The following is a 19,338-nucleotide window of genomic DNA, read 5'->3' as shown; positions in this document are numbered from 1 at the left end:
CTCCTGTCCTTTGGCAGAGAAGGCCATGCTGTCCGTACCTGTCGGCCTCTGCCTTGCCGCAAATACACCTGTATTCGGTGAGGATTGGGGCAGCGAGGCGGAGAGCCACGGCAATTCGGAGGGCCTGTGGTGTGAGATCGATGGACCGGGTGCCGGTCCATCGATCCATCCTGAGACTGATGGATGCCTACTACTACTACTGCTACTACTACTATGTGCGACTGTTCTGGTGTGGAAAACAGATAACAAATATGTGAAGAATTATAGGGATTTTTTGTGTAACTTTCAAGGTTTAGTAATGAAAACCCTATGAATATAGCGGCCAGCTAAGTCGCCAGATGCACGAATTGTAACACGACATTTGGCCAGATGACCTGGGACTGACTAGTCTATGAACACAATGGAGGAAGCATATTATTCCCTGTGGAATAGAGTGTACCATTTAGCTACACTGTTACATAAATGATGTTGTTGTGTAGGCAGGTAATTGAACTATCAGGAGAAAGCGGCAAAATTTGTGTACTTATTGCGCCTACACAACGTGAAAGCGTTGTGTATTTATTGCGCATGTTGTGAAATTGTATAGGGACGAATTGTGTATTTGTGCCTCTTGTGTATTGATTGTCATTGTGCAATTATATAGCATGGTTGGATGTATTAATTGTGCAAAGATGTGTATTAATTACACAAGTTGTGTGTCAATTGTCCATGTTATATGATCATTTTTGTGTCAATAGTGTATTTTTATGCAAGTTGTGTTTTAATTGCTGACGTGGAACTGATGCAACTGTATTTTTGCGCAAATCGCATATTGGTGTAAGTTTTGTATATGTTATCTGAAAAAAATAGATCTTCATGTGCAAGTGTGAAAGTGTATTTGGTTTATGAAACAATGTGTGGATATTTTGTGAAAATTATGTTTATGAAATTGTGTAATTTTAGTGAAAGTGCATTTTTGATTGTATGATCGTATATGTAATTTGTTTTATTTATGCAAAATACCATACTTTGTGTAAATGTCATATTTGGAGTGTACATGTAAATAATTGTGTAAATGGTATATTTTTGTGAGCAACTAGCATATTTTGAATGTAAATGACATATTTTATCTATAAATGACATATTTTGAGTGTAAATAATATATTGTGTGCATAAGATGGCATATTTTGTGTTTAAATGATATATTGTGTATAAATGGCATATTTATTCTGTGTATAAATGGCATATTTATGTGTAAATGTGTTTGAGAGTTTTATGATGCATGTTTCGATTTTGTGTAATTTTAGTGTAAGTACAAGTGTGACATTTTGTGTGAATGGTGTTAAATTAATATATTTTAGTGAACCTTATCACAATTTTAGCTTTTTATTAATAATTAATAATATATTTTATTTCAGTGTGACATATGCACTCTGGTTTATCTATAAGAATAGTATATAGGTATGTATTTATTCATGTAATTACAATATTTGGTGTGTTTGAATATAATAGGGTATTTAATAATATTTTGGACTTCCTTGACTAATTTTTTTTTTTTTTTTTTTTTTTGTGATATATACAAGAGTTGTTACATTCTTGTAGAGCCACTAGTACGCGTAGCGTTTCGGGCAAGTCCTTAATCCTATGGTCCCTGGAATACGATCCCCTGCCGCGAAGAATCGTTTTTTCATCCAAGTACACATTTTACTGTTGCGTTAAACAGAGGCTACAGTTAAGGAATTGCGCCCAGTAAATCCTCCCCGGCCAGGATACGAACCCATGACATAGCGCTCGCGGAACGCCAGGCGAGTGTCTTACCACTACACCACGGAGACTGCAGTGGTAATATGGTCACCTGGCTGATTGCATGGATTAATATGAATTATCAGTACTTAAATTTAGGATTAGATGGGGTGAATGCGCTGTAGGTTATCTACAGTGATACATAATTGCTTTTGCTGTGTAGGAATTCCCCTGATTTAAAATGGTAGCGGCACTGCAGAAGATCTCCCGGCAGTGAAGCAGCAGTGTCATTACCGAGGTTGTCATCTAGAATATTGTGCTTTCAACATTATATATTTGGATATAAAACTAGAATGTAAACTTTTATTACTAATAAAATGTATAAAATTTATATTCTTAATCCCTTGGTGAGGTTAGGTTTGGGGTGGTTAGTCTTTTGTCATTTGAAGAATAATAATAAATAAATAATAATAAATAAATGTTTATTTAGGTAAGGTACATACATACAAGAGATTTTACAAAGTTCGTTGGATTAATAGATAGAGCTTTGGTACATACAATGCCTAAAGCCACTATTACACAAAGCGTTTCGGGCAAATGTTATGATTATTAATACACATCGAATATAATACAAATAAACAAGATACCAGTTTATACAAACCATCAATGAATAGCTTGTGACGTTACCTGCTGCTAAACAGTTGAGCTGTTAAGAGATTCTCATAACCATGCTAATGAAAGCATAAACTATTCCTTCATTGGAATTGAAGGCATTGACGCCTTGTGACGTCATGCCCCCAACTAAGGCAGCGTTTCCTATTGGTGGAACAACACACCTTGGAGCTGATGATGACGTGTCTATTAAGAACATAAAAATGAAGGTAACTGCAGAAGGCCTATTTTACCCATACGAGACAGCTCCTGTTTATATCCACCCAATTTCACATACACTAAAAGAGTATTTTGATAGATATACTTATGTTACATTGAGGGGTGTGTGGATGTTTTTAAGGGAATAATGAGGTGTCGAAGGGATTAGCATTGAAGGAGGGATTTTAAAAATGATACGTCTGAGTGTTGATACAGCTGCTTTTTGAGAATTATTTGTTTTAGAAATATAATGTATGATGTAGAGAAACTCGGATGGAGACTTCAACAGGACACTGAGTAATGATCTTTGCATTTTTGGACTAGGAGGAAAAATATGTGAGCTGGGAGCATAGCCAATCTTTTTCATGCATTTAAACTAGTCTCTACAAGTATTGAACGAATAAACTATTCCATAGTTATGTGAATAGAGAATGAATGGGCCTTCTGCAGTTTATATGTTTGAAATATCTGAATCTTTGACAAAAAAATCAAGACATGTTTGAATGGTGTAAGTAGATACAAGGAGATGACGATAAGGTATAATTAAGCATTAGATAAGTTTTAGAATTAATTTGGGAAATAATATGGGTAAATACAGGTGTGTACATTGTGCTATTTTCAGGCTCCTCACACATGGCCATTTCTAACAGTTACACCTACTAGGGACAGTTGATGTTTTGGTTTACCATGGGCTGAAGGTAAATGGGAGATCCTGTGTGGTCCTCCACAACGGCCTTCTACAGTTCATCTAGTAGAGGCTGTCCATGTTTTGGTTAACATGAACTGGAAGTAAACAGGAGTTCCTGTGTGGTCCCCTATAAAGTCCTTCTGCAATTTTATTTCTTATGTTCAATATGCGATCTTAGCAGGAAATGATCTTCTGAAAATGGGAAACAATATGAAAATGGGTTTAAATATCCTATAACCGAAAACGTGCTTAATGTGGGTCTGCCTACCCTGGGTGGGCAGACCCCCCTCAGGGTAGGCAGACACCCAGGGTAGGCAGACCCCCATGGTAGGCAGACCCCCAGGGTGGGCAGACCACTCAGGGTGGACAGACAACCCAGGGTGGACAGACCACCTAGGATAAGCAGACCCCCCAGGGTGGGCACACCACCCAGGGTGGGCAGACCAACCAGGGTGAACAGACCACCCAGGGTGGGCAAGCCCCCCAGTGTAGGCAGACCCCCCAGTTTAGGCAGACCCCCAGGGAGGGCAGACCACCCAGGGTGGGCAGACCCCCCAAAGTGGGCAGATCACCCGGGGTAGGTAGACCACCCAGGGTAGCCAGGCAACCCAGAGTGGGCAGACCACCCAGGGTGGGCAGACCCCCCAAGGTAGGCAGACAACCCAGGGAGGGCAGACCCCCCAGGGTGGGCAGCCCCCAAGGTAGGCAGACCACCCAGGGTGGGCAGAACCCCAAGGTACGCAGACCACCCAGGGTAAGCAGACCACCCAGGATAGGCAGACATCCCAGGGAAGGCAGACCCCCAGGGTACGCAGACCACCCAGGAAAAGCAGACCACCCAGGAAAAGCAGACCACCCAGGGTAGGCAGACCACCCAGAGTGGGCAGACCCCCAGGGTACGCAGACCAACGAGGGTAAGCAAACCACCCAGAGTAGGCAGACCACCCAGGGTGGGCAGACCACCCAGGGTGGGCAGACCACTCAGGATAGGCAGACCCCACTATGGTAGGCAGACCTCACAGGGAGGGCAGACCCCTCAGGGTACACAGACCCCCAGGGTAGGCAGACCCCCCAGGGTAGGCAGACCACACCGGGAGAGCAGACCACCCAGGGAGGGCAGACCCCCAGAGAGGGCAGACCCCCTAAGGTAGGCAGACTCCCCAGGGTAGACAGACCCCTAGGGTGGGCAGACCTCTCAGGGTAGGCAGACCCATCAGGGTAGGCAGACCACCCAGGGTGAGCAGACCTCTCAGGGTAGGCAGACCACCCAGGGTGGGCAGACCACCCAGGGTGGGCAGACCACCCAGGGTGGGCAGACCACCCAGGGTGGGCAGACTACCCAGGGTAGGCAGACCACCCAGGGTAGGCAGACCACCCAGGGTGGGCAGACCACCCAGGGTGGGCAGACCACCCAGGGTGGGCAGACATCCCAGAGGAGGGCAGACCACCCAGGGAGGAAAGACCACCCAGGGTGGGCAGACCACCCAGGGTGGGCAGACCACCCAGGGAGGAAAGACCACCCAGGGTGGGCAGACATCCCAGGGAGGGCAGACATCCCAGGGAGGGCAGACCACCCAGGGAGGGCAGACCACCCAGGGTAGGCAGACCACCCAGGGTAGGCAGACCACCCAGGGTAGGCAGACTACCCAGGGTAGGCAGACCACCCAGGGTAGGCACACCACCCAGGGTAGGCAGACCACCCAGGGTAGGCAGACCACCCAGGGTAGGCAGACAACCCAGGGGTGGGCAGACCACCCAGGGTGGGCAGACCCCCAGGGTGGGCAGACCACCAAGGGTAGGCAGACCACCTAGGGTGGGCAGACCACTCAGGGAGTGTAGACCCCCCAGGGTGGGTAGACCCCCAGGGTAGGCAGACCCCCCAGGGAGTGCAAACCCCCCAGGGTGGGTAGACCCCCAAGGTGGGCAGACCACCAAGGGTAGGCAGATAACCCAGGGTGGGCAGACCACCTAGGGAGGGCAGACCACTCATGGTGGGCAGACTCTTCAGGGTAGGCAGACCCCCCAGGTTAGGCAGACCACCTAGGGTGAGCAGACCCCCAAGGGTAGGCAGACCACCCAGGGTAGGCAGACCACCCAGGGTAGGCAGACAACCCAGGGTGGGCAGACCCCCAGGGTGGGCAGACCACCGAGGGTAGGCAGACCACCTAGGGTAGGCAGACCACCCAGGGTGGGCAGACCACCCAGGGATGTTAGACCACTCAGGGTGGGAAGACTCCCCAGGGTAGGCAGACCCCCAGGGTAGGCAGACCCCCAGAGTGGGCAGACCCCCAAGGGTAGTCAGACCACCCAGTGTAGGCAGTCCCCCAGGGTAGGCAGACCCCTAAGGGTAGGAAGACCACCCAGGGTGGGCAGACCCCCAAGGGTAGGCAGACCACCCAGGGTAGGCAGACCACCCAGCGAAGGCAGACCCCCCAGGGTAGGCAGACTCCCCAGCGTAGGCAGACCACCCAGGATAGGCAGACCCCCAGGGTGGCAGACCCCCAGGGTGGGCAGACCACCCAGGGTAGGCAGACCCCCAGGGTAGGCAGACCCCCCAGGGTAGGCAGACCCCCAGGGTGGGCAGACCCCCAAGGGTAGGCAGACCACCCAGGGTTGGCAGACCACCTAGGGTAGGCAGACCACCCAGGGTGGGCAGACCACCTAGGGTAGGCAGACCACCCAGGGTGGGCAGACCCCCAGGGTAGGTAGACCCCAAGGGTAGGCAGACCACCCAGGGTGGGCAGACCACCTAGGGTAGGCAGACCACCCAGGGTATGCAGACCACCCAGGGAGGGCAGACCCCCCAGGTGGGCAGACCCCCAGGGTGGGCAGACCCCCAAGGGTAGGCAGACCACCCAGGGTTGGCAGACCACCTAGGGTAGGCAGACCACCCAGGGTGGGCAGACCACCTAGGGTAGGCAGACCACCCAGGGTGGGCAGACCCCCAGGGTAGGTAGACCCCCAAGGGTAGGCAGACCACCCAGGGTGGGCAGACCACCTAGGGTAGGCAGACCCCCCAGGGTAAGCAGACCCCCCAGGGTGGGCAGACCCCCCAGGGTAGGCAGACCCCCAATTGTAGGCAGACCACCCAGGGTAGACAGACCCCCAAGGGTAGGCAGACCTCCAAGGGTAGGCAGACCCCCAAGGGTATGCAGACCCACAAGGGTAGGCAGACCCCCATGGGAAGGCAGATCCCCCAGAGTGGGCAGACCACCTAGGGTAGGCAGACCACCCAGGGTGGGCAGACCACCCAGGGAGGGCAGACCACTCAGGGTGGGCAGACTCCCCAATGTAGGCAGACCCCCCAGGGTAGGCAGACCCCCCAGGGTTGGCAGACCCCCAAGGGTAGGCAGACTACCCAGGGTAGGCAGACCCCCAGGGTGGGCAGACCCCCAAGGGTTGGCAGACCACCCAGGGTGGGCAGACCCCCAAGGGTAGGCAGACCACCCAGGGTAGGCAGACCACCCAGGGTAGGCAGACTCCCCAGGGTAGACAGACTCCCCAGGGTAGGCAAACCACCCAGGAGAGGCAGACCCATAAGGGTGGGCAGACCCCCAGGGTGGGCAGACCACCCAGGGTGTGCAGACCACCCAGGGTATGAAGACCACCCAGGGTGGGCAGAGCATTCAGGTTAGGCAGACCCCCAGGGTAGGCAGACCACACAGGGTAGGCAGACCACCCAGGGTAGGCAGACCACCCAGGGTAGGCAGACAACCCAGGGTGGGCAGACCACCCAGGGTGGGGAGACCCCCAAGGTAGGCAGATCCCCCAGGGTAGGCAGACCCTTAAGGTAGGCCAACCCCCCAGGTGGGCAGACCCCCCAGGGTGGGCAGACCCCGCTGGGTAGGTAGACCCCCCAGGGTGGGCAGACCACGCAGGGTAGGAAGACCCCATAGAGTGGGCAGACCCCCAGGGTAGGCAGACCCCCCAGGGAAGGCAGACCCCCAGGGTGGGCAGACCCCGCAGGGTAGGCAGACCCCAATGATTAAGCAGACCACTCAGGGTAGGCAGACCTCCCAGGATAGGAAGACCCTCCAAGTGGGCAGACCCCCAGGGTAGGCAGACCACCCTGGGTAGCCAGACCCCCAAGGGTAGGCAAACCCCCAAGGGTAGGCAGACCCCCATGGGTAGGCAGACCCCCATGGGTAGGCAGACCCCCAAGGGTAGGCAGGTCCCCATGGGTAGGCAGAACCCCAAGGGTAGGCAGACCCCCATGGGTAAGGCAGACCCCCCAGGGAAGGCAGACCTCCAGGGTAGGCAGACTCCCATGGGTAGGCAGACCCCCCAGGGAAGGCACACCCCCAAGGGTAGGCAGACCACCAAGGGTAGGCTGACCCCCAGGGTAGGCAGACCCCCCAGGGTAGGCAGACCCCCAGGGTAGGCAGACCCCCAAGGGAAGGCAGACCCCCAGGGTAGGCAGACCCCCAAGGGTAGGCAGACCCCAAGAGTAGGCAGACCCCCATGGGTAGGCAGACCACCAAGGGTAGGCAGACCCCCAAGGGTAGGCAGACCCCCCAGGGTAGGCAGACCACCCAGGGTGGGCAGACCACCTAGGGTAGGCAGACCACCCAGGGTGGGCAGATCCTCAGGGTAGGCAGACCCCCAAGGGTAGGCAGACCCCTCAGGATAGGCAGACCACCCAGGGTAGGCAAAATACCCAGGGTTGGCAGACCACCTAGGGTAGGAAGTCCACCCAGGGTGGGCAGACCTTCATGGTAGGCAGACCACCAAGGGTAGGCAGACCACCCAGGGTGGGCAGACCACCTAGGGTAGGCAGACCACCCTGGGTGGGCAGACCCACAGGGTAGGTAGACCCCCAAGGGTAGGCAGACCACCCAAGGTGGGCAGACCACCTAGGGTAGGCAGACCACCCTGGGTGGGCAGACCACCCAGGGAGGGCAGACCCCCCAGGTGGCAGACCCCCAGGGTGGGCAGACCCCGCAGAGTAGGCAGACCCCTCTTGGTGGGCAGACCCCCCAGGGAAGCAGACCCCCCAAGGTGGGCAGACCCCCAGGTGGGCAGACCCCCCAATTGTAGGCAGACCACCCAAGGTGGGCAGACCACCTAGGGTAGGCAGACCACCCTGGGTGGGCAGACCACCCAGGGAGGGCAGACCCCCCAGGTGGCAGACCCCCAGGGTGGGCAGACCCCGCAGAGTAGGCAGACCCCTCTTGGTGGGCAGACCCCCCAGGGAAGCAGACCCCCCAAGGTGGGCAGACCCCCAGGTGGGCAGACCCCCAATTGTAGGCAGACCACCTAGGGTAGGCAGACCCCCAAGGGTAGGCAGACCCCCAAGGGTAGGCAGACCCCCAAGGGTATGCAGACCCCTAAGGGTAGGCTGACCCCCAAGGGTAGGCAGAACCCCCAGGGTGGGCACACCACCTAGGGTAGGCAGACACTCCAGGGTAGGCAGACCCCCAAAGGTTGGCAGACCCCCAAGGGTAGGCAGACCACCCAGGGTAGGCAGACCCCCAGGGTAGGCAGACCCCCAAGGGTAGGCAGACCACCCAGGGTGGGCAGACCCCCAAGGGTAGGCAGACCCCCAAGGGTATGCAGACCCCCAAGGGTAGGCAGACCCCCAAGGGTAGGCAGATCCCCCAGGGTGGGCAGACACCCTAGGGTAGGCAGACCACCCAGGGTGGGCAGACCACCCAGGAAAGGCAGACCACTCAGGGTGGGCAGACTCCCCAGTGTAGGCAGACATCCCAGGGTAGGCAGACCCCCAAGGGTAGGCAGACCCCCCAGGGTTGGCAGACCCCCAAGGGTAGGCAGACCACCCAGGGTAGGCAGACCCCCAGGGTAGGCAGACCCCCAAGGGTAGGCAGACCAGCCAGGGTGGGCAGACCCCCAAGGGTAGGCAGACCACCCAGGGTAGGCAGACCACCAAGGGTAGGCAGACCCGATATGGTAGGCAGACTCCTCAGGGTAGGCAGACCACCCAGGATACACAGACCCCTAAGGGTGTGCAGACCCCCAAGGGTAGGCAGACCACCCAGGGTAGGCAGACCACCCAGGGTAGGCAGACCCCCAGGGTAGGCAGACTCTCCAGGGTAGGCAGACCACCCAGGATAGGCAGACCCCTAAGGGTGGGCAGACCCCTAGAGTGGGCAGATCACCCAGGGTGTGGAGACCACCCAGGGTAGGCAGACCACCCAGGGTGGGCAGAGCATTCAGGTTAGGCAGACCCCCTGGGTAGGCAGACCACCCAGGGTAGGGAGACCACCCTGGGTGGGCAGACCCTCATGGTAGGCAGACCACCAAGGGTAGGCAGACCACCCAGGGTGGGCAGACCACCTAGGGTAGGCAGACCACCCTGGGTGGGCAGACCCACAGGGTAGGTAGACCCCCAAGGGTAGGCAGACCACCCAGAGTGGGCAGACCACCTAGGGTAGGCAGACCACCCAGGGTGGGCAGACCACCCAGTTAGGGCAGACCCCCAGGTGGCAGACCCCCCAGAGTGGGCAGACCCCGCAGAGTAGGCAGACCCCTCTTGGTGGGCAGACCCCCCAGGAAAGCAGACCCCCAAGGTGGGCAGACCCCCAGGTGGGCAGACCCCAATTGTAGGCAGACCACCTAGGGTAGGCAGACCCCCAAGGGTAGGCAGACCCCCAAGGGTAGGCAGACCCCCAAGGGTATGCAGACCCCTAAGGGTAGGCTGACCCCCAAGGGTAGGCAGATCCCCCAGGGTGGGCACACCACCTAGGGTAGGCAGACACTCCAGGGTAGGCAGACCCCCAAAGGTTGGCAGACCCCCAAGGGTAGGCAGACCACCCAGGGTAGGCAGACCCCCAGGGTAGGCAGACCCCCAAGGGTAGGCAGACCACCCAGGGTGGGCAGACCCCCAAGGGTAGGCAGACCCCCAAGGGTATGCAGACCCCCAAGGGTAGGCAGACCCCCAAGGGTAGGCAGATCCCCCAGGGTGGGCAGACCACCTAGGGTGGGCAGACCACCCAGGGTGGGCAGACCACCCAGGAAAGGCAGACCACTCAGGGTGGGCAGACTCCCCAGTGTAGGCAGATATCCCAGGGTAGGCAGACCACTAAGGGTAGGCAGACCCCCCAGGGTTGGCAGACCCCCAAGGGTAGGCAGACCACCCAGGGTAGGCAGACCCCCAGGGTAGGCAGACCCCCAAGGGTAGGCAGACCAGCCAGGGTGGGCAGACCCCCAAGGGTAGGCAGACCACCCAGGGTAGGCAGACCACCAAGGGTAGGCAGACCCCCCATGGTAGGCAGACTCCCCAGGGTAGGCAGACCACCCAGGATACACAGACCCCTAAGGGTGTGCAGACCCCCAAGGGTAGGCAGACCACCCAAGGTAGGCAGACCACCCAGGGTAGGCAGACCCCCAGGGTAGGCAGACTCTCCAGGGAAGGCAGACCACCCAGGATAGGCAGACCCCTAAGGGTGGGCAGACCCCCAGAGTGGGCAGATCACCCAGGGTGTGGAGACCACCCAGGGTAGGCAGACCACCCAGGGTGGGCAGAGCATTCAGGTTAGGCAGACCCCCAGGGTAGGCAGACCACCCAGGGTAGGGAGACCACCTTCGGTGGGCAGACCACCTAGGGAGAGCAGACCACTCAGGGTGGGCAGACTCCCCAGGGTAGGCAGACCCCCAGGGGTAGTCAGCCCACCCATGGTGGGCACACCCCCCAGGGTAAGCAGACCTCCCAGGGTGGGCAGAACCCCAGGGTAGGCAGACCCCCAATTGTAGGCAGACCACCCAGGGTAGACAGACCCCCTAGGGTAGGCAGACCTCCAAGGGTAGGCAGACCCCCAAGGGTATGCAGACCCACAAGGGTAGGCAGACCCCCAAGGGTAGGCAGATCCCCCAAGGTGGGCAGACCACCTAGGGTAGGCAGACCACCCAGGGTGGGCAGACCACCCAGGAAGGGCAGACCACTCAGGGTGGGCAGACTCCCCAATGTAGGCAGACCCCCAGGGTAGGCAGACCCCCCAGGGTTGGCAGACCCCCCAAGGGTAGGCAGACCACCCAGGGTAGACAGACCCCCAGGGTGGGCAGACCCCCAAGGGTTGGCAGACCACCCAGGGTGGGCAGACCCCCAAGGGTAGGCAGACCACCCAGGGTTGGCAGACCACCCAGGGTAGGCAGACTCCCCAAGGTAGGCAGACTCCCCAGGGTAGGCAAACCACCCAGGAGAGGCAGACCCATAAGGGTGGGCAGACCCCCAGGGTGGGCAGACCACCCAGGGTGTGCAGACCACCCTGGGTAGGAAGACCACCCAGGGTGGGCAGAGCATTCAGGTTAGGCAGACCCCCAGGGTAGGCAGACCACCCAGGGTAGGCAGACCACCCAGGGTAGGCAGACCACCCAGGGTAGGCAGACAACCCAGGGCGGGCAGACCACCCAGGGTGGGGAGACCCCCAGGGTAGGCAGATCCCCCAGGGTAGGCAGACCGCTAAGGTAGGCCAACCACCCAGGTGGGCAGACCCCCCAGGGTGGGCAGACCCCGCTGTGTAGGTAGACCCCCCAGGGTGGGCAGACCCCGCAGGGTAGGAAGACCCCATAGAGTGGGCAGACCCCCAGGGTAGGCAGACCCCCCCAGGGTAGGCAGACCCCCCAGGGTGGGCAGACCCCGCAGGGTAGGCAGACCCCAGTGATTAAGCAGACCACCCAGGGTAGGCAGACCTCCCAGGATAGGAAGACCCCCAGGTGGGCAGACCCCCAGGGTAGGCAGACCACCCTGGGTAGCCAGACCCCCAAGGGTAGGCAAACCCCCAAGGGTAGGCAGACCCCCATGGGTAGGCAGCCCCCATGGGTAGGCAGACCCCCAAGGGTAGGCAGAACCCCATGGGTAGGCAGAACCCCAAGGGTAGGCAGACCCCCATGGGAAGGCAGACCCCCAGGGAAGGCAGACCTCCAGGGTAGGCAGACTCCCATGGGTAGGCAGACCCCCCAGGGAAGGCACACCCCCAAGGGTAGGCAGAACACCAAGGGTAGGCAGACCCCCAGGGTAGGCAGACCCCCCAGGGTAGGCAGACCCCCAGGGTAGGCAGACCCCCAAGGGTAGGCAGACCCCCAGGGTAGGCAGACCCCTAAGGGTAGGCAGACCCCCAAGGGTAGGCAGACCCCCATGGGTAGGCAGACCACCAAGGGTAGGCAGACCCCCAAGGGTAGGCAGACCCCCCTGGGTAGGCAGACCACCCAGGGTGGGCAGACCACCTAGGATAGGCAGACCACCCAGGGTGGGCAGATCCCCAGGGTAGGCAGACCCCCAAGGGTAGGCAGACCCCTCAGGGTAGGCAGACCACCCAGGGTAGGCAAAATACCCAGGGTTGGCAGACCACCTAGGATAAGCAGACCACCCAGGGTGGGCAGACCCCCATGGTAGGCAGACCACCAAGGGTAGGCAGACCACCCAGGGTGGGCAGACCACCTAGGGTAGGCAGACCACCCAGGGTGGGCAGACACACAGGGTAGGTAGACCCACAAGGGTAGGCAGACCACCCAGGGTGGGCAGACCACCTAGAGTAGGCAGACCACCCAGAGTGGGCAGACCACCCAGGGGGGGGCAGACCCCCCAGGTGGCAGACCCCCCAGGGTGGGCAGACCCCGCAGAGTAAGCAGACCCCTCTTGGTGGGCAGACCCCCCAGGGAAGCAGACCCCCCAGGGTGGGCACACCCCCCAGGGTAGGCAGACCCCCAATTGTAGGCAGACCACCCAGGGTAGGCAGACCCCCAAGGGTAGGCAGACCCCCAAGGGTAGGCAGACCCCCAAGGGTATGCAGACCACTAAGGGAAGGCTGACCCCCAAGGGTAGGCAGACCCCCAAGGGTATGCAGACCCCTAAGGGAAGGCTGACCCCCAAGGTTTGGCAGACCCCCAAGGGTAGGCAGACCACCCAGGGTAGGCAGACCCCGAAGGGTAGGCAGACCAGCTAGGGTGGGCAGACCCCCAAGGGTAGGCAGACCACCCAGGGTAGGCAGACCACCCAGGGTAGGCAGACCCCCCAGGGTAGGCAGACTCCCCAGGGTAGGCAGACCACCCAGGATAGGCAGACCCCAAAGGGTGGGCAGACCCCCAGGGTGGGCAGACCACCCAGGGTGTGGAGACTACCCAGGGTAGGCAGACCACCCTGGGTGGGCAGAGCATTCAGGTTAGGCAGACCCCCAGGGTAGGCAGACCACCCAGGGTAGGCAGACCACCCAGGGTAGGCAGACCACCCAGGGTAGGCAGACAACCCAGTGTGGGCAGACCACCCAGGGTGGGCAGACCCCCAGGGTGGGCAGACCACCAAGGGTAGGCAGACCACCTAGGGTGGGCAGACCACCCAGGGAGTGTAGACCCCCCAGGGTGGGTAGACCCCCAGGGTAGGCAGACCCCCCAGGGTAGGCAGACAACCCAGGGTTGGCAGACCACCCAGAGTGGGCAGACCACCCAGGGAGTGCAAACCCCCCAGGGTGGGTAGACCCCCAAGGTGGGCAGACTACCCAGGGTTGGCAGACCACCAACAGAAGGCAAACCACCCAGAGTGGGCAGACCACCCAGGGAGTGCAAACCCCCCAGGGTGGGTAGACCCCCCAAGGTGGGCAGACCACCAAGGGTAGGCAGACAACCCAGGGTGGGCAGACCACCTAGGTAGGGCAGACCACTCATGGTGGGCAGACTCCTCAGGGTAGGCAGACCCCCCAGGGTAGGCAGACCACCCAGGGTGGGCAGACCCCCAAGGGTAGGCAGACCACCCAGGGTAGGCAGACCCCCAGGGTAGGCAGACCCCCAAGGGTAGGCAGACCAGCCAGGGTGGGCAGACCCCCAAGGGTAGGCAGACCACCCAGGGTAGGCAGACCACCAAGGGTAGGCAGACCCCCCATGGTAGGCAGACTCCCCAGGGTAGGCAGACCACCCAGGATACACAGACCCCTAAGGGTGTGCAGACCCCCAAGGGTAGGCAGACCACCCAAGGTAGGCAGACCACCCAGGGTAGGCAGACCCCCAGGGTAGGCAGACTCTCCAGGGAAGGCAGACCACCCAGGATAGGCAGACCCCTAAGGGTAGGCAGACCCCCAGAGTGGGCAGATCACCCAGGGTGTGGAGACCACCCAGGGTAGGCAGACCACCCAGGGTGGGCAGAGTATTCAGGTTAGGCAGACCCCCAGGGTAGGCAGACCACCCAGGGTAGGGAGACCACCCTGGGTGGGCAGACCACCTAGGGAGAGCAGACCACTCAGGGTGGGCAGACTCCCCAGGGTAGGCAGACCCCCAGGGGTAGTCAGCCCACCCATGGTGGGCACACCCCCCAGGGTAAGCAGACCTCCCAGGGTGGGCAGAACCCCAGGGTAGGCAGACCCCCAATTGTAGGCAGACCACCCAGGGTAGACAGACCCCCTAGGGTAGGCAGACCTCCAAGGGTAGGCAGACCCCCAAGGGTATGCAGACCCACAAGGGTAGGCAGACCCCCAAGGGTAGGCAGATCCCCCAAGGTGGGCAGACCACCTAGGGTAGGCAGACCACCCAGGGTGGGCAGACCACCCAGGAAGGGCAGACCACTCAGGGTGGGCAGACTCCCCAATGTAGGCAGACCCCCAGGGTAGGCAGACCCCCCAGGGTTGGCAGACCCCCCAAGGGTAGGCAGACCACCCAGGGTAGACAGACCCCCAGGGTGGGCAGACCCCCAAGGGTTGGCAGACCACCCAGGGTGGGCAGACCCCCAAGGGTAGGCAGACCACCCAGGGTTGGCAGACCACCCAGGGTAGGCAGACACCCCAAGGTAGGCAGACTCCCCAGGGTAGGCAAACCACCCAGGAGAGGCAGACCCATAAGGGTGGGCAGACCCCCAGGGTGGGCAGACCACCCAGGGTGTGCAGACCACCCAGGGTAGGAAGACCACCCAGGGTGGGCAGAGCATTCAGGTTAGGCAGACCCCCAGGGTAGGCAGACCACCCAGGGTAGGTAGACCACCCAGGGTAGGCAGACCACCCAGGGTAGGCAGACAACCCAGGGCGGGCAGACCACCCAGGGTGGGGAGACCCCCAGGGTAGGCAGATCCCCCAGGGTAGGCAGACCGCTAAGGTAGGCCAACCAACCAGGTGGGCAGACCCCCCAGGGTGGGCAGACCCCGCTGGGTAGGTAGACCCCCCAGGGTGGGCAGACCCCGCAGGGTAGGAAGACCCCATAGAGTGGGCAGACCCCCAGGGTAGGCAGACCCCCCCCCAGGGTAGGCAGACCCCCCAGGGTGGGCAGACCCCGCAGGGTAGGCAGACCCCAGTGATTAAGCAGACCACCCAGGGTAGGCAGACCTCCCAGGATAGGAAGACCCCCAGGTGGGCAGACCCCCAGGGTAGGCAGACCACCCTGGGTAGCCAGACCCCCAAGGGTAGGCAAACCCCCAAGGGTAGGCAGACCCCCATGGGTAGGCAGACCCCCATGGGTAGGCAGACCCCCAAGGGTAGGCAGACCCCCATGGGTAGGCAGATCCCCAAGGGTAGGCAGACCCCCATGGGAAGGCAGACCCCCTGGGAAGGCAGACCTCCAGGGTAGGCAGACTCCCATGGGTAGGCAGACCCCCCAGGGAAGGCACACCCCCAAGGGTAGGCAGAACACCAAGGGTAGGCAGACCCCCAGGGTAGGCAGACCCCCCAGGGTAGGCAGACCCCCAGGGTAGGCAGACTCCCAAGGGTAGGCAGACCCCCAGGGTAGGCAGACCCCTAAGGGTAGGCAGACCCCCAAGGGTAGGCAGACCCCCATGGGTAGGCAGACCACCAAGGGTAGGCAGACCCCCAAGGGTAGGCAGACCCCCCTGGGTAGGCAGACCACCCAGGGTGGGCAGACCACCTAGGGTAGGCAGACCACCCAGGGTGGGCAGATCCCCAGGGTAGGCAGACCCCCAAGGGTAGGCAGACCCCTCAGGGTAGGCAGACCACCCAGGGTAGGCAAAATACCCAGGGTTGGCAGACCACCTAGGATAAGCAGACCACCCAGGGTGGGCAGACCCCCATCGTAGGCAGACCACCAAGGGTAGGCAGACCACCCAGGGTGGGCAGACCACCTAGGGTAGGCAGACCACCCAGGGTGGGCAGACACACATGGTAGGTAGACCCACAAGGGTAGGCAGACCACCCAGGGTGGGCAGACCACCTAGAGTAGGCAGACCACCCAGAGTGGGCAGACCACCCAGGGGGGGGCAGACCCCCCAGGTGGCAGACCCCCCAGGGTGGGCAGACCCCGCAGAGTAAGCAGACCCCTCTTGGTGGGCAGACCCCCCAGGGAAGCAGACCCCCCAGGGTGGGCACACCCCCCAGGGTAGGCAGACCCCCAATTGTAGGCAGACCACCCAGGGTAGGCAGACTCCCAAGGGTAGGCAGACCCCCAAGGGTAGGCAGACCCCCAAGGGTATGCAGACCACTAAGGGAAGGCTGACCCCCAAGGGCAGGCAGACCCCCAAGGGTATGCAGACCCCTACGGGAAGGCTGACCCCCAAGGTTTGGCAGACCCCCAAGGGTAGGCAGACCACCCAGGGTAGGCAGACCCCGAAGGGTAGGCAGACCAGCTAGGGTGGGCAGACCCCCAAGGGTAGGCAGACCACCCAGGGTAGGCAGACCACCCAGGGTAGGCAGACCCCCCAGGGTAGGCAGACTCCCCAGGGTAGGCAGACCACCCAGGATAGGCAGACCCCTAAGGGTGGGCAGACCACCCAGGGTGTGGAGACTACCCAGGGTAGGCAGACCACCCTGGGTGGGCAGAGCATTCAGGTTAGGCAGACCCCCAGGGTAGGCAGACCACCCAGGGTAGGCAGACCACCCAGGGTAGGCAGACCACCCAGGGTAGGCAGACAACCCAGTGTGGGCAGACCACCCAGGGTGGGCAGACCCCCAGGGTGGGCAGACCACCAAGGGTAGGCAGACCACCTAGGGTGGGCAGACCACCCCAGGGAGTGTAGACCCCCCAGGGTGGGTAGACCCCCAGGGTAGGCAGACCCCCCCAGGGTAGGCAGACAACCCAGGGTTGGCAGACCACCCAGAGTGGGCAGACCACCCAGGGAGTGCAAACCCCCCAGGGTGGGTAGACCCCCAAGGTGGGCAGACTACCCAGGGTTGGCAGACCACCAACAGAAGGCAAACCACCCAGAGTGGGCAGACCACCCAGGGAGTGCAAACCCCCCAGGGTGGGTAGACCCCCAAGGTGGGCAGACCACCAAGGGTCGGCAGACAACCCAGGGTGGGCAGACCACCTAGGTAGGGCAGACCACTCATGGTGGGCAGACTCCTCAGGGTAGGCAGACCCCCCAGGGTAGGCAGACCACCCAGGGTGGGCAGACCCCCAAGGGTAGGCAGACCACCCAGGGTAGGCAGACCACCCAGGGTAGGCAGACAACCCAGGGTGGGCAGACCACCCAGGGTGGGCAGACCCCCAGGGTGGGCAGACCACCAAGGGTAGGCAGACCACCTAGGGTAGGCAGACCACCCAGGGTGGGCAGACCACCCAGGGAGGTTAGACCACTCAGGGTGGGAAGACTCCCCAGGGTAGGCAGACCCCCTGGGTAGGCAGACCCTTCAGGGTGGGCAGACCCCCAAGGGTAGTCAGACCACCCAGGGTAGGCAGTCCCCCAGGGTAGGCAGACCCCTAAGGGTAGGCAGACCACCCAGGGTGGGCAGACCCCCAAGGGTAGGCCGACCACCCAGGGTAGGCAGACCACCCAGGGTAGGCAGACCCCCTAGGGTAGGCAGACTCCCCAGGGTAGGCAGACCACCCAGGATAGGCAGACCCCCCATGGTGGCAGACCCCCAGGGTGGGCAGACCACCCAGGGTAGGCAGACCCCCAGGGTAGGCAGACCCCCCTGGAAGGCAGACCCCCCAGGGTGGGCAGACCCCCAAGGGTAGGCAGACCACCCAGGGTTGGCAGACCCCCTGGGTAGGCAGACCCCCCAGGGTAGGCAGACCCCCCAGGGTGGGCAGACCCCCAAGGGTAGGCTGACCACCCAGGGTTGGCAGACCCCCAAGGGTAGGCAGACCACCCAGGGTAGGCAGACCACCCAGGGTAGGCAGACCCCCTAGGGTAGGCAGACTCCCCAGGGTAGGCAGACCACCCAGGATAGGCAGACCCCCCAGGGTGTGCAGACTACCCAGGGTGTGCAGACCACCCAGGGTAGGCAGACCCCCAAGGGTGTGCAGACCACCCAGGGTGTGCAGACTACCCAGGGTGGGCAGAGCATTCAGGTTAGGCAGACCACCCAGGGTAGGCAGACCACCCAGGGTAAGGCAGACAACCCAGGGTGGGCAGACCACCCAGGGTGGGCAGACCACCAAGAGTAGGCAGACAACCCAGGGTGGGCAGACCACCCAGGGAGTGCAGACCTCCCAGGGTGGGTAGACCCGCAGGGAAGGCAGACCCCCCAGGGTAGGCAGACCCCAGGGTGGGCAGACCACCAAGGGTAGGCAGACCCCCCAGGGTGGGTAGACCCCCATGGGTAGGCAGACCTCAGGGTGGGCAGACTACCAAGGGTAGGCAGACCCCCAAGGGTAGGCAGACAACCCAGGGTGGGCAGACCACCAAGGGTAGGGCAGACCACCCAGGGTAGGCAGACCACCCAGGGAGTGCAGACCTCCCAGGGTGGGTAGACCCGCAGGGAAGGCAGACCCCCCAGGGTAGGCAGACCCCAGGGTGGGCAGACCACCAAGGGTAGGCAGACCCCCCAGGGTGGGTAGACCCCCAGGGTAGGCAGACCTCAGGGTGGGCAGACCACCAAGGGTAGGCAGACCACCAAGGGTAGGCAGACCACCCAGGGTGGGTAGACCCCCAGGGTAGGCAGACCCCAGGGTGGGCAGACCACCAAGGGTAGGCAGACCCCCAAGGGTAGGCAGACCACCCAGGGTGGGCAGACCCCCAAGGGTAGGCAGACCCCCAAGGGTAGGCAGACCCCAGGGTGGGCAGACCACCAAGGGTAGGCAGACCACCCTGAGGTGGGCAGACATCTGTGAAGGCACGGTCATATAAATGGTCTGTAAGCCAACCTGTCCTAAGGTTTACCAACGTTAAGGAACGGTCATAATAAAGTGCCCGGGTCCTAACCTACCAGAGGACCCAAAACAGAAAACGGGACAGT

This window comes from Procambarus clarkii, chromosome 24, assembly GCF_040958095.1.
Source record: "Procambarus clarkii isolate CNS0578487 chromosome 24, FALCON_Pclarkii_2.0, whole genome shotgun sequence".
Lineage (NCBI taxonomy): Eukaryota > Metazoa > Arthropoda > Malacostraca > Decapoda > Cambaridae > Procambarus > Procambarus clarkii.
Note: the sequence above shows the minus strand (reverse complement) of the source record.